Source organism: Sus scrofa, chromosome 15 (assembly GCF_054392235.1).
Source record: "Sus scrofa isolate SSC_HxYL_T2T_F1_AM1 chromosome 15, Sscrofa_HxYL_maternal_Yorkshire_Landrace_v2.0, whole genome shotgun sequence".
NCBI lineage: Eukaryota > Metazoa > Chordata > Mammalia > Artiodactyla > Suidae > Sus > Sus scrofa.
This window is the reverse complement of record NC_139397.1, coordinates 67,858,672-67,873,613: the sequence shown is the minus strand read 5'-3', so window position 1 is coordinate 67,873,613 and position 14,942 is coordinate 67,858,672. Positions and strand designations below refer to the sequence as shown.

At 35.8% G+C, this 14,942-nt stretch overlaps 1 protein-coding gene across 13 annotated transcripts in view; it reads left to right on the top strand.

Moving 5' to 3' along the window:
* The window catches only part of NRG1 (neuregulin 1), a 1,062,032-nt gene that overhangs the window by 70,275 nt on the left and 976,815 nt on the right, over positions 1–14,942 (top strand). The window lies entirely within an intron of this gene.

The following is a 14,942-nucleotide window of genomic DNA, read 5'->3' as shown; positions in this document are numbered from 1 at the left end:
ATATGGTTTTCTGGTATTTAGAGAAGTTGAGTATTTATTCTAATGGTTTTCCCTGAGGTCTTTTTTATTGAGTGTATTAATTTTTTACCAAGTTCAGTAAGCATGAGTATCTTACTCCTCTTCCTCTATCCTCCTCTTTCATCACCAGCCAATAATAGCCAATAAAATTGTCTTTGTGTGTGTTTACATTGTGCTTAGCTTGTACAGAATATGTTTATACTTCCATTTATTTATTTTTTTGGTTTGCTTTAATGGTATTATGTGATTTCCAGGTATGACAATAAGGCAATCAATTTAAGCTTTTAAATTTCTTTTCTCCTTTCATTTTTATTAATGGTACCATTTCTACTTGTCAGAGCAGATAATGTTCACTTTTCTTTTTTAGTCATCTCAAACTCAAATCTTGTTTTCTCATGATTTTCTGAAGTCATTTTATTGGCCAGTGTCTGTTTAGTATTGTCTTCCAGAAAGAGGTGAAATGATTACCACAATCAAGTTAATTAACACATCCATTATCTCACATAGTTACCATTTTGGCTGTGTGTCTCTGTGTGCATTGGCAGCACTTAAGCTTTATTGTCTTCCTTGATTTCAAGTATGTGATACAATGTTAATAACTATACTTACTGTGCTGTATATTGTTTCTTCTATTCTTGAAGGAAAAATTGAAATAGCTTTCTTGAGGATATTCTAGATATTGCTATACTATTTGATGACACTGAATGTAACTGACAATTTTCCACTCACAAGTAATGTATTCTTTTTGCTTGTTGGACTTAATAATTCTTTATCATTTAAAGTTCAGTAGCACAGTGAGACAATCTCTCTGGGTTGTCTATCCTGGGTTAGTTCTTCCTGGCCTACAGTGTACCTTTCCATAGGCAAAAAATTTTCTTTCAAGGAAATGGAAAAAAATGAACAAGTAAAAAAACCCTTTAAACTAGCTTTCTTTTCTACAGTTTTGTTTTTCTTTTTAGGCACTTCAACTATATTTGTATCTATTTTATCTTCTGTATCTGTCTTCTAATCTGTAATTCCTTTCAAGTCTTTATTTCCATTTAATTTTATTCTACTTTTAAATTTCTTAGCTCTTTTATCCCTTTTTTCTCATAGATTTGTTTACCCTAAGGTGATTTTCTTTTTAATGTTATTCAGCATTTCTGAGACCTCTACTCTATTGACAGGACCGTTTAGCACATGAAAAGTATAATTTTAGCACTTCAGAGTGCTACACAACTTGATAACATTTTTACAGACATCTTTGAAAATCTGTCATTGAAGGGCCACGTTAGTCTTCTGAGTTTCTTGACAAATACTTCTCTACAAATGTTTCTCTTAAGATTTCCACCCAATCTCAGTTTCTTTGGGGGCTTTTATGGATTGGTGAAGTGTGTAGGTCCATCCTTCCAAGTTTGCTGAAATGATTTGTTTCAATTTTTAAAATTCCATTACCTTTGTGTAACAACCAGGAAGTAGAATATGCTTTCTTCCATTGCCATCTTCATGCTGAAAGATGAAAGCTGACATTTTATTTGTTGATCTTGTTCACTTTAGGTTTTTAAAATTTTGTAAAATTTTGTAAAACTACAGTCTACAGATACCTGATGTTCCTTGCAAATATTATGAACCAAAGAGGAAACTACTGGTTCCACCATGAAGAGAATACTTAAAACATTGGTAGCCTTCTGGGTTTTTTCCCCCTAAATTCCTGCTATGTCCTTTTGTTAAGGATCCTTGCAAAGGTTTAAATTTTTTAAGTAAAAATACTCCTTGGGAGAATGTTTTAGTTTCTGCAGTTTCCTTTTATAAGCGACATTTCACTTGTGGCAGAAACAAAAAGTATTCCTGGTATATGTTTATGTCAGGATAAGTATATAAGAATTAATTCAGGAGACTCATTTAATATAAAGCCTAAGACTAAGACCATGATAACATCTTGAATTGTAAATATCTGCTTTTTTCTTATTAAGTTGGATGAAATGACAGAATAAATTATCTATAAAATATGTAATATTAGATACAGAAACAAGGTGAGACTTCATGGACAAAAGTGCATGGACACAGATCTAGGCCAGGGATTGATTCACCTTTTTAAATTTTTTTTCCCTCAAATCACTAGTCAATCTAATCGAGATGATCTATGACTAGGTTAGAAGAAAGTCTAGCTATTCAATTGAGAGTTGACTTGGTCACTTGGACTACTGTCAAATCGTTTGAAAAGTAGGGAGGAGCTTCCTAACAAAAGGTATGGGTAATGATAAGCTTGTATAATTCTCTGAAACAAATCTTAATATAATTGAATCAAAGAAATAAAGACTATAATAGCCTTCTATTTATATTCTTAACAGTGTAATTTCTGGTTAACTTTTTGTTATGAATTTATTTTTGTTAAGATGTAAAAATACCATTATTGTAACCAACTAGCACCATAATTAACTTTAGGGAAAGAACTGTGTTTTAAGGAGAAAAAGCTTGATCAGCCATTTGGGATGAAATATGAGAGACCTGAAAATAGTAACTCATGCAATTGATTAAGCTGTTCAGTATGACAGGAGGACAAGTGTTTATTTTGAACTTGTACAAGGCATGGAATTAGAGATTAAAGGTAATCCTTCATCTTTTCTAGATCTCGAAAGATAAGTAGGTTTTAGCTGGCATGAGAATTTTTTTAATGTGGATATAGTTTCAAAGTCATAGATTTTTAGAATTTTACTTTTTCTTAAAATTTTTGGATTTTATTTTTAAAACTTTGAGGGATAGTTGACAAATACATAGTTTTAATTTTCTCAGGAAATATGTACCAATTGTTTTTTTCAAAGTTAGTGGAAACTTTCCTGTGACCTGATGTAGTCAGCACAGATGAAAACAGCATGATATGTTCAATTATGTTTTCTTGATGTGATAGATGATTTCATGAATATTCAATCTCCAATATAAAAATGTTGTCTGTGTCTATTCTATTTTCATGAGAGAGCCTCTTTAGAGGTGTACATTGGTGTTAGATAGCTACCCCTCCCCTTGGGTGGTAGTTAATTGTTGGTTTTATGTATTGTTTACTTTCTAGTGAACTTAACTTTTGCGTTTTGTTTCTTGTTTAGTTGTAGAATGCTGACCAAAGCAGTTACATATGTTAACTTCTACATTGCTCTTATTTCCTGTCCATCCTTCTCCATTGATAGAGCCCAGATGTGGCCATTTTACATTTATTTATTTACTTATTTATTTGTGATTTTAATTTGTTAAAATATAGTTGATTTACACTGTTGTGCCAATTTCTACTGTACAGCAAAGTGACTCTGTCATATATACATATATATATGTACACACATTCTTTTCCTCATGTTCTCTTCCGTCATGTTCTATCCCAAGAGATTTGATATAGTTCCTTGCGCTATGCAGTAGGACCTCATTGCTTATCCATTCTAAATGTACCAGTTTGCATCTACTAACCCCAAACTCCCAGTCCATCCCACTCCCTCCCCACTACTCCCCGTTAGCAACCATAGGTCTGTCTTCCATGTCTGTGAGTCTGTTTCTGTTTTGTGGATAGGTTCATTTGTGCCATATTCAAGATTCCACATACAAGTGATATCATAAGTTATTGGTCTTTCTCTTTCTGACTTAGAGTGTGAGAATCTCTAGTTCATCCATGTTGTTGCAAATGCTAGTATTTCATTCTTTTTTATGGTTGAGTACTATTCCATTGTGTATTTGTGTGACATCTTAATTTATTCACCTGTCAGTGGAGATTTAGGTTGTTTCCCTGTTTTGACTATTGTAAATAGTGCTGCTGTGAACACAGAGGTGCATGTGTCTTTTTGAATTGTAGTTTTGTCTGGACATATGCCCAGGAGTGGGATTGTTGGATCTCATGGTAGTTCTATATTTCATTTTCTGAGGAACTTCCGTACTGTTTCCCATAGTGGTTGTACCAATTTACATTCCCACCAACAGCATTGCAGGGTTCCCTTTTCTCCACACTCTTTCCAGCATTCATTATTTGTAGACTTACTAATGATGGCTATTAAGAAGTACATCTTGATTTTATGTTGGGTAGGTGTTAATAATACACGCTTAATTGCAGTTACCTAATTTCTGAAGATTTCAAGGCTGCTTTGTGACATTGGCTCAGTATCCTTTAAACATTCCTTTACAGAGTAAAAGGATATAAAGGATGAGATTTACACTTCTAGAATTTGCCTCCACTTAAATCGTTGCATTTTTTACCCACTAGTCCTTAACTTAATGTTATATATTACTCCTTGTTAAAATAACTACCGTGTCCCTCAGTTCTAGCCCTTTTACTGTATACTTTTGTGTAGGTTTAGAGCATTTCATAAAAATATTTAGAAGATACTGTCTAGCCACATAAAATCTTAAGAATATTTTTAACTGAAGTATAGTTGATTTATAATACTGTATTAGTTTCAAATGTACAATATAGTTGTTAGGAAAGTGGGAGCTGGCTGGTCACCTGTTATTATCTGGTACTGTTCAGTTGTTTTCCTTTGCTTCTCCATTTCCTCACTTCTCTGATTAAATTTATTCTTTGAAGTTTTTATACAGAAAAAGGAAGGCAGAGGACTTGGGGGAGAGATGGATCATGGAGTCCTGCTCCATTTCATAGTGATTCAATATTTTATAGCTTATATTCCATTTAAATTTATTAAAAGATAATGGCTGAACAAAATATGTTTGTAGCTTGTTTTTTTAATTATTAATTTTTTAATGTTTTATTTTTAAATTATTATTTTAGTAGTTATTTCCCCAATACAATTTTTTTTCTACTGTATAGCATGGTGACCCAGTTCCATATACATGTACACATTCTATTTTCTCACATTATTATGCTCCATCATAAGTGACTGGACATAGTTCCCAGTGCTAAACAGCAGGATCTCATTGCTAATCCATTCCAAAGGCAATAGTCTGCATCTGTCAACCCCAAGCTCCCCATTTATCCCACTCCTTCTTCCTCTCCCTTGGCAACCAGAAGTCTATTCTCCAAGTCCATGATTTTCTTTTCTGTGGAAAGGTTCATTTGTGCCGTATATTAGATTCCAGATATAAGTGATATCATATGGTATTTGTCTTTCTCTTTCTGACTTACTTCACTCAGTATTGGAGTCTCTAGTTTCTTATTTATTTTATACATAGCAGTTTGTACCTCTTAATCCTCTCCCCTGATCCTACTCTTCCTCCCTTCTCTCTCCCTATTGGTAACTACTAGTTCTCTGTGAGTCTGTTTTTTTTTAATATGTATTTATTTATTTTTTAGATTTCACATATAAATGATAACATACAATATTTGTTTTTCTTTTTTTTATGGCTGAGTAATAGTCTTGTGCGTGTGTATGTGTGTGTCATATTTTTTAAAATCAATTCATCTGTCAGTGGACACTCAGGTTGCTTCCATATCTTGGCCATTGTAAATAGTGATGCTATAAACATTGGGGTGAAGGTATCTTTTTGAATTAGCATTTTTTTTTTTTTAGTTATACACCCAGGAGTGGAATTATTAGATCATATGGTAGTTTAATTTTTAGCTTTTTTGGTTTGTTTTGCTTTGTTTTTTAGGGCCGCACTTGCAGCATATGGAAGTTCCCAGGCTAGGGCTGAAATTGAAGCTACATCTGCTGGCCTCAGCCACAACCACAGCCACACGGGATCTGAGCTGTGTCTGTGACCTATGCCACAGCTCACGGCAACGCCAAATCCTTAACCCACTGAGCAAGGCAAGGGATTGAATCCACATCCATATCCTCATGGATACTAGTCAGGTTTGTTAACACTGAGGGAATCCCTCTTTTTAGTTTTTTTGAGGAACCTCCACACTGTTTTCCATATTGTCTGCATGAACTTGAGTTCTCATCAACAGTGTTCTAGGGTTCCAACTTTTCCTTTGTATCATCACCAGCATTTGTTATTGGTGGCCTTTTTGATGAGGGCCATTCTAACAGGCATGAAATGATACTTCATTGTGGTTTTGGTTTGCATTTCTCTGATAAATAGTGATGTTGAGAATTGTTTCATGTACCTGTTAACGATCTGCCTGTCATCTTTGAAAAATGTGTATTCATGTCTTCTACCCATTTCTTATCAGGTTGTTTTAGTATTGGGTTGTATGAGCTGTTTATATAGTTTAGATAGTAACCTTTTTTTTGGCCATAACCTTTGGGAATGTTCTCTTGTTCGGTAGGTAATTTTCATATTGTTGCTTTAACCACATGAAATTTTAAAACTGCTTAATCTTTAGGGCAAACAGTGGGAACGGTAGTCAAATAGTAACCCTGTCAGGGGAAGATCAATGTCGATTTTATAATTTAAGGTATGTCTGACCTGCATATTTAGGAAAAGTGAAAGCTGGAACACTTAGTTCAGTCTTTGTATTTTGTGGACTAAAGAAGATAAAGCTTAGAGCAGCGAAAATTACTTGGTCATGGTAGCACTAATAAGTTTGTAGCTGCAACTTTCTTTTCCTTGTCTGCGTGCTCTCTCTCTCTCTCTTTTTTTAAATCATTCTACCTGTCTTTAAGTGAAACGTATGGGGGTAGATAAGTGTTGATGGCAGGGTAGATAGGGAAATGGGATAACATAGGGTTTGGGAGGGAAGAAAAACTTGACAAGAGACTCATAGGCAGGGTACCCATGCTCAGTGCCTTCCATTTAAATATCTCTGTTCTAATCCTACAAAGTGGGAACATCCATTGTGTTTCTTAGGCATATTCATGTCCATGAGAACAAGCCACTTTATTCAATGCTATTTGAAAAGAATTCACAAATTCATACTTATACCCCCAAATATGTAGTTTATAATCTTTGAAAGTTTAGAACAATTTGATTTTTTTTTTCCTGATGACTTTTTTGACCATTTTAACGCTCCCTGACAAAGTGATGTAGCCTAGCATAGTGAAAATAAAGTCGATTTCTGTTGGTGGTGGTGTTGATGATATTTTTATAGCAATGCTTGCAATACCGGGGAATACCCTAAATTATATATTAAAAGAAAACGCAGTTGGGAATTACTACTTTAGAAACATTGCCATGGTTACTGTGCCTTAATGCTGTGCTTAATGCTTCTTTGAGTCCTTGTGTGTGTGTGTGTAGATTTAGACATTTTTTTACATTCCAGTTTGGTTAACATCTTAAATATTTTTCTATCAGAGAACTAGAAAATTTCTCCAGTGTCTTAAAAACAATTTTGTTTGCAATCTTCAATGGGTATTGGAACAAAATCTTTTTTCGTTTCTTTTTTGGGGAAGAGATATTCAGAAAGTTAAACTGGTTGTAGAAGGTAACTGCTAGTTCTACATTTCTTACCTGAAATTGTGTTTGAATTTACTTTTATCACTTAATATGGAAAAACAATGTATGTCTTGGGTATGAGCATTCTACAGCCTGTCTTTTCCTTTGTATATGCTTCAAGTGACATGTGCAGCTGACTAGGAGGCTGTTTATGGTGTGGGGAATGTGGTCTCACCTGTGTCATGCATGCTTCTTAGACTAATCCTTTAATACACTCTTAGTAACCCAGAGCAGTAAAAGGCCAAAGCTGCTTCATGCTTTATAGCAGAAAACACTTACCTCCACAAATGCTCTGCTTTCCCAAGTCAACCCAGAATATTTGCAGCATGATTTGTGCTCCACCCCAAACTCTCCTTTTTTGGTGCTAATAAGTCTTTTTTCACAATTTTTGATGGTTCTTATGTCTTGGCACTCACAAATAATGCCAGTGATACAAACTTAAGAAATACCTGACTGGAACTCTTTTCCTATAAAAATTTCAAGAACTGAAACTTTTCCTCTTGAAGCAATGTACATTCAGAATATTCTGGAATGGTTAGATTAAGAAAAAGAATGATAAATAGCAAAAGCATAACCATCTCTACATGAAAACATTTTTATTTTTTTTTCTTTTTTTTTCTTTTCCCACTGTACAGCAAGGGGGTCAGGTTATCCTTACATGTATACATTGCAATTACAGTTTTTCCCCCACCCTTTCTTCTGTTGCAACATGGGAAAACATTTTTCTTAAATGGACGTATTTTCTTAAACATATATTCACACACATGCACATACATGTAAGGACTGAAAGATTTGTTTCATTGTAGATTCTTGTTGCATCCAATAATAAGCTTAGAAAGCACTAGTTGTTAGGGGAAAAAATGCCACGTGTGTGTGCCTGTGTCTGTATGTGAATAATATTTGGATGTTCTATCAGTGATACCTAATGCCTTGGTTAATGCAGAGTTAGCTTAAAAAGAAATAAATATTTGTGAATGTGATCTGGCTAAAACATCTATCACGCCAATCGATCACCTGGTTTGATTTGTTTCCCCTGATTGTCTGGTAGGTGGCTGTTTGATTTTTACCAGTCCATGTTCTCCTCTAAATCTGAAACGTGGTCAAAGGTATCCATCTTCTGCGACCTGTCTGCAGATGTTTCAGGCATACATTCTTCTTTAAATATTCTTGTTTGGTTGACATGTTAGATCTTTTTCTATCAGAGAGGTAAAAATGTCTCCAGTGTCTTAAAAACATATTATTTACCTTCTTTTATTGTCATTTGATTTGATTTTTTGAATCTTATTTATTGAATATGATAAATATTTTTTAATATACTGAATTTTATTTTTTCCATTATAGCTGGTTTACAGTATTCTGTCAATTTTCTACTGTACAGCAAGGTGACCCAGTCACACATACATTTATACATTGTTTTTTCTCATTTTATCATGCTCCATCATAAGTGACTAGATATAGTTCCCAGTGCTATACAGCAGGATCTCATTGCTTATCCATTCCAAAGGCAGTAGTTTTCATCTATTAACCCCAAATTCCCAGTCCATCCCACTCCTTCCCCCTCCCCCTCCCCTTGGCAACCACAAGTCTGTTCTTCAAGTCCATGAGTTTCTTTCTGTGGAAAGGTTCATTTGTGCCATATATAAGATTCCAGATATGTGCTATCATATGGTATTTGTCTTTCTTTTTCTGACTTAGTATGAGAGTCTCTAGTTCCATCCATGTTGCTGCAAATGATTTGAAGGATCATTTTACATGAGAGAAATACTGTTAACCCTTGGACGATGCTGGGGATGCTCTACCCTGCTACATGCTCAGTTGAAAACTTGCCTGTAATTTTATAGTCAGACCTCCTTGTAAAGAGCTTCCTCTGTATCCAGGCTTCTGCATCCATGGATTTAATCAGCCTGATAGTTGTGTATTACTGTAGCATGTATTTATTGAAAAAAAATGTTATATAAGTAGTCCCATGCACTTCAAACTCACGTTATTCATGGGTCAGATGGGCTCTGAAAATTAAATTTGACATAGAAGGTAATTGCTAGTTCTACTATTTTCATGATCTGAAATTGTATTTCCATTTATTTTAACATTTAGAAGCTACATGACCCCCAAAGAAACTCTCAAGAATTAAGTCTTCAAGTTAGAGCAACCACCGTGGAAAACAGTATAGAGATTCCTCAGAAAACCAAAAATAGAATTACCATTTGAGGGAATTCCTGTCGTGGCTCAGTGGTTAGTGAACCTGACTAGCATCCATGAGGTTTTGGATTTGATCCTTGGCCTAGCTCAGTGGGTTAAGGATTAAACATTGCTGTGGCTGTGGTATAAGTTGTAGACATGGCTTGGATCCCACATTGCTGTCGCTGTGGTGTAGGCCAGCAGCTCTAGTCCTAGAACTTCCAAATGTCTCGAGTGCAGCCCTAAACAGCAATGAATAAATGAGTAAATAAAATTTCCAGTTACTTTTTAGAAATTGGTGAATAAAATTTGTTAGGTTCTGATTTTTGGCATGTTTTAGTAGGAGAAAGAGGTCCTTGGTTGGATTTTCCTAAGTCTTGTGCAAAATTCCAAGTTGCAGGGAAGGGTAGATGTTGCACTGTGGAAAGGCTACCTGAGATGTCCTGTTTCTGTGTGAGTGTGATGGAAGAAAGAGCTTTTTTAAAAAGTACATGTTTAATAAAAGATCAGCATTTCTGCTTTCTTCCTTCTGGATTTTTCTTTAACATTTTGCTCATATTTCTATTATAGGATCTATGAAATTATATTTTGAAACTATAACTGCCTTTCTATATTGAATACTCTTCATAGCTTCAGACATGCCTATTCTTCAACTGAGAGCAGTGCTGGATGCTTGACACTTTGGTAGATACATGGTAGAAGTGTTTGGGTGGGTGTGTGAATGATGCTTTACCCATCCCACTTTCCTTTAAAAAAAAAAAAAAAAAAAAGGATGCAGTGAACATGGCCTGTGCTTTAATTCAGGAAATGAAAGGAAGGTGGAAATCAAGGAAGTAGAGATGCAGGCCCTCTGGAAGTTGGATGCAGAGATGACAGCTGAGGATGCTTGTTTTCTCATCCCTTTTACTTAGTCTGTACATGCTCAACAATTTTTAAATTAAATTATTCCTTTAACTTTACATAGGAGTAAAGGAATGTTTTATAAGTAAACAGAGACAATACTTGGGGATAATCTTCGTGGGCAATTACGTTTATTTTGATGGATGGAGCTGTGAATGCAAAAGTGACAGAGGAAAGCCAGGGGGCTTTTTCTGCTCCACCAAATCACATATGATGAGAAATTGCAACCAGACAGCAATCTGTGAAGCAAGCAATAGGAGCTCCACCGTCTGTGCCTGCTGTGGATGCCTGGCACCCAGTGGTACCAGATTTGGTGTGAGTAGGGCTTCTGTTTAGGAAATCTTGCCAATTTTTTTTTCTTGAAAAATGGTTTCTGGCTTTGTTTCTGCATACTTATTTGAGAATAAAAATGTCTCCTAATAGCAAATTTGTTTATGATATCCAAAACACTAGATCTTAGCTATTCTTTTCTTAGGATACTGTGATGCTGTGTGTAAACACTGGCTACTGCTTTTGACAAAGTCAAGTCATGGTAACATTTTTCATTTTGCTAGCTTTTAGATATAATCATAGGCATAATTCTGAAATTACCTGCCCTCTTCCTTATTCAGGCATTTAAGTAGTCAGATCCTGGTAGTGTCTCTTAAGTATCTTTTAAAAATTAATGTCTTCTGATACTTTTATCTTTTGAAATATTTTCTTGTTTGAGGTACCACCTTTTATGAAATCATCTTGTTCCCTTGCCCCTCTCCTTCTGACACATTTCTTACCTTTCTTTCCAGCAGCTGTCTTATGCCTTTCTTCACTCTTTTATTTTGGTCTGAACAGAAATTCAAGCATTTAATTTCCCTTATTTTTTGTCCCTCACTTTTATCACAGCCATGATGTTGTTGATTCTGCTTGGGTATATGTGAAAAATTGTCTTAATTCCATCTCTCCCTGTCCTTTCTGTATTTATCATCTAATATTCTTGCTCTTCAGAACTTCCTTTGAAAGTTAAATAGATCTTTCCCATAAGTGAAATATTTTCTGTGTCATCAATAATTGTCAAAAATATGTCATTAATGGTGTATTTCCTATGCTTCTTCATATAATGAATAGTGCCCCAATCTGCACAGTTGTGCCCAAGTCATAAATCCAGTTGTTGTAGATTTTCACTCACTCACCCTCTGTTTCTGATGAAGCATCAGATCTTACTAAATGTTCCTTGTTGCATTCCTGCCCCTATCGCCAGGTTCTTCCTCCATGAACTTACAGGATATTGATCTGCATTAAACTGCAGTAGATTTCTAAATTGCCTACCCTCCTCATGTTTCTGCCCCTTCACCACTCACCCTTCCCTCTTTCCAAACTTTTTTTCACATCTTCCTTAATGTCAAAGCTGATTAATCATTCTTAAAACCTTCCTCTGGGTTCCCAGAGCTTTTAGGTTGAAGTTCAGGTTCATTAGCATGGCATATATGGCTCTTCATGACCTGGCGTTTTCAACCCTGGCCACTTTCCCAACGTACTTCATGTTCAGACCATGATAACTAGTTCTAGGGCCTGACATGGGTATGAACCACTGTGCTTCTTCATGTACACTTACTCTGTCCTGAAGTCTCTCTTTACCCCCTGCCCCTTCATGGGACTAATTTCCTTCTGGCTCTTGGACCCTGGGCATCATTGTCACCTCCCTAATACTGAATTTCAGTGCCTCTCATCTAGCCCCAAGTACATGGGCACCCTTTCTTCCCAGCACTTAGCATCCTCTATTAATAGTGCACTGTCCTACCATAGTAAGCATAATGTCTCCAGAGTCTGTGGTGGTATTGCTTGCAAATGCCTATTATGGATACATGAGCCTACGAAGTGTTCTCATTATCCTTATGTACTTTTTTTTTTTTCATTCACCTGTAATTATGCCTTGGCCTCAATGAATTACATTATGTTTAAATCCTGATGAAGCCTTAAATGTTGACTGTTAGATCATTACTAGGAATATAAGGTCTTGTCGATTTTGTTATGCAGACACATAACCAGACAGGGAGTAAAAGATTTAACCTATCACTACATGATCTTATGGGAAGAAATTGGAAAAGAACCAGGGAGGACTTGGCTCAAATATCTGCGGGGGTCTTTGACTATGAAAAGTGGTTATGGATCTGAGTGCCTCTCAGTCTGAAAGGACTGCAGTTCAGCCTCTTGGTCTGTGCTAGCCAAGAGTGAGTGAAGGAGAGGAAGATGCCAGGCAAGGGCTTGGGGTACTGAGACAATGTTTGCCATGGATTTGTGTAATTTTAAAAAAGAACTGTCATTTTCACTTCTGGTGTCCTTCCTCTTGCTCCCTAGCCTCTTCTTCAACTACTTATTGTGAGTGAGACAATCTATACACACAAAGTACCCTGTCAGCACCATCACTGGAGCACCATGTGTGTATGCATGTTCTTGAAGTGCATTTTCTCACATGAGAAACTACCTGCATCATAGGTCTCTGATTTAGAGATGGTGAAACCAAGACTTGAATACAATGAGCACTCAATAAATATTAAGAAATAGTGAACATTTTAAACAAGAATAGCCCCTATAAGTGAGGAGAAACAGACTTAGGGAGGTGCGAGGACTTTCCCAAAGTCACATGGTTATTGGTCAAGCAGGGGCTAAATCTCATTTTTCCTGGGTTTTAGTTCAGTATTGACTGGTCATTATCTTTAGTAGAACTTTACCTATTCCTTGTATTTATAACACATTAAATAAATGAATTTATAATCATTATATATCTTCTCTTTATATATATCAGTATATTGGAGGAACAGTATGAAGAAGGTTAAACCTATAAATTCTATAGCTACTCAAGTGTAAAATATTGAGAAAACTTAGTGGAAAAGATGAAACTTTTTTCTGCTTGACTAGTATCTCCAGGCCAAGGCCAATGGCATGTTCAGAGAGAATGTGTAAAATTACTTGAGTAACTCAATTTCAGAAGAGCTTGACCTTGTCAGAAAGATATGCTATATCTGCATGATAAATATTAAGGAGTCCAGGAGAAAGGTGATGTGTTCAGGAGTCTCTTCCATAGCATTATAGTTACCTGAGGGTCTGAAGAGAGAAATTTCGGTTTGTTCTTTGAGTGACAGGTCTGTTGGTTATTGTCAGGCGGGACATGCTTTCCAAGAGTCTGATCCTTGGCCCTGCGCCATCCAAAATACTCTTGAGTGCCAGGTTTTAAACAAATCATTTTTGATTGTAGCACTGAGAAATGAAAGGATGACAGAATTTTTACAAACCAAGTACTAATCAGTGTTACTAAAGATTTGCCACACTTATTTGTAAAGAAGCTTTTTGACATGCTGAAACAATATCAGGAACTCTCCTTCATATTGGTTATATGACCTTGGAAAAGTCATTTCCCCCCTCCCCTGGTAGAATAGACACATTACCGTCTATTTTACTGGATTAAATTTGATGCTCATGCCTTGTAAATTGCAATGATAGGTCAGTGGTTGGCAGGCTTTTCTAGCAAAGAGCCAGATGGTAAATATTTCATGTTTTGTAAGACAGAGGTCTTTGGCATTGCAGTGTGAAAGCAGCCCTGGACAGTTCTCAAACAAGTTAGTGTGACTGTATTCCAATACACTTTATGGTCACAAAAATAGGATTTCTTTTTTTTTCTATTTTATGATTTTTATTTTTTTCATTGTAGTTGATTTATAGTGTTATGTCAATCTCTATTGTATAGCAAAGTGACCCAGTCATACTATATATATATATATATATATACACATTCCTTTTATGTGTGTGTGTATATATATATTCCATATATATATATAATATATATATATATTCCTTTTTCTCACATTATCCTCCATCATGTTCCATCACAAATGACTGAACATAGTTTCCTGTGCTCTACAGCAGGATCTCATTGCTTATCCACTCCTAATGCAATAGTTTGCATCTATTAACCCCAGGCTCCCAGACCATCCCATGTAATACATACCATAAAATATTTTTCTTCTTTGGGTTTTTTTCTCCCAACTATTTACATTTCAAAATCTAAAAAACACTCTTTACCTGCCGGCTGTGTAAACACATGTGGATTTGGCCCAAGGTCTGCATTTTGCCTAGTGTTTCTTCAGGTGATTGTCCAGCTGCAGAACAGTTCCAGATTTGGAAGGATTAGGGTGTGGTGGTGTCTTTGGGAGATGGCCTTTATTGAGCCATTTGGTTGAAAGACATGAGAACCTGGTTTTTTCACATGTCCTCAGGCAAATATGAGAATACTCGAAATAGGAGAAATGATTTTCCATGTTACTTGTCTGGCTCAGAATGGAGCAGACTGTCTAAAGTAGTGAAAGTAGCACATTGCACCTACGCAACTGGCAGAGTGGAATTGATAGATATGTGGTGTCAGCATTTCTGTTCAGAAACAAATTTTTCAGAGTTTTGAAGTCTCAGCACTCTTCCAGGCACAGGAGACTGAATCTTGGCACACAAACTCACAGCAGCAAGAGAAAATGCTCATCTTTTTCTCTCTGTCTTGCTTTTTTTTTTGCTAGTTATATTCTAGAGCCAGTCTC